Source organism: Aplysia californica, unplaced genomic scaffold (genome assembly GCF_000002075.1).
Source record: "Aplysia californica isolate F4 #8 unplaced genomic scaffold, AplCal3.0 scaffold00172, whole genome shotgun sequence".
In the NCBI taxonomy this organism is placed as follows: Eukaryota; Metazoa; Mollusca; class Gastropoda; order Aplysiida; family Aplysiidae; genus Aplysia; species Aplysia californica.
In genome coordinates, this window is record NW_004797442.1 from 1,128,128 (window position 1) to 1,128,712 (window position 585).

The following is a 585-nucleotide window of genomic DNA, read 5'->3' on the forward strand; positions in this document are numbered from 1 at the left end:
ACTCCGTTCAAACATTCAGAGTTGTTGTTTGTCCATGATGTCAGCCCGGAGATAGATGTCTTCTACTGAGTGTTCAGGTTTTCCTGCAAAAGTGGCACAATCCGACCATGAAAGTATCCATCAAAGCCAATGCCTGTCACGTCATAGATCTTCTTGGTCTCACCCAGTCGATATGTAAACGCAATGTCGCCAGCTGCTTTTTCCATCCACCATCGGTCCTTTCATGAGTCCATATTGTCCCTGACTATGTGTCAGTTTTGTTAGTTCGCCACGAAGCACGTACGATTTGTTAGTGACACCAGTCTTCCAGGCACCGCAATCACCCCAAAAGCGACCTGACCATTGCGTCGGCTTTTGATATTGTTACTGTTTTCAAAAACGAAATATTTATTCTGCTTCAGTCCAGTAGGTATCAGCTGCGACTTCTCTTGTCGTTAATGTCCAACACTAATTCTGACATGCTTAGGAACCTCCCATGGGATAAATAATATCATTATAATAGAGTGTCTGTACCTTTTTGGGTTGTTTTCTACCATAGGACACATTCCTAGTGCGTGGTTGGCGGGTGATCTGGATTTGGGTTTG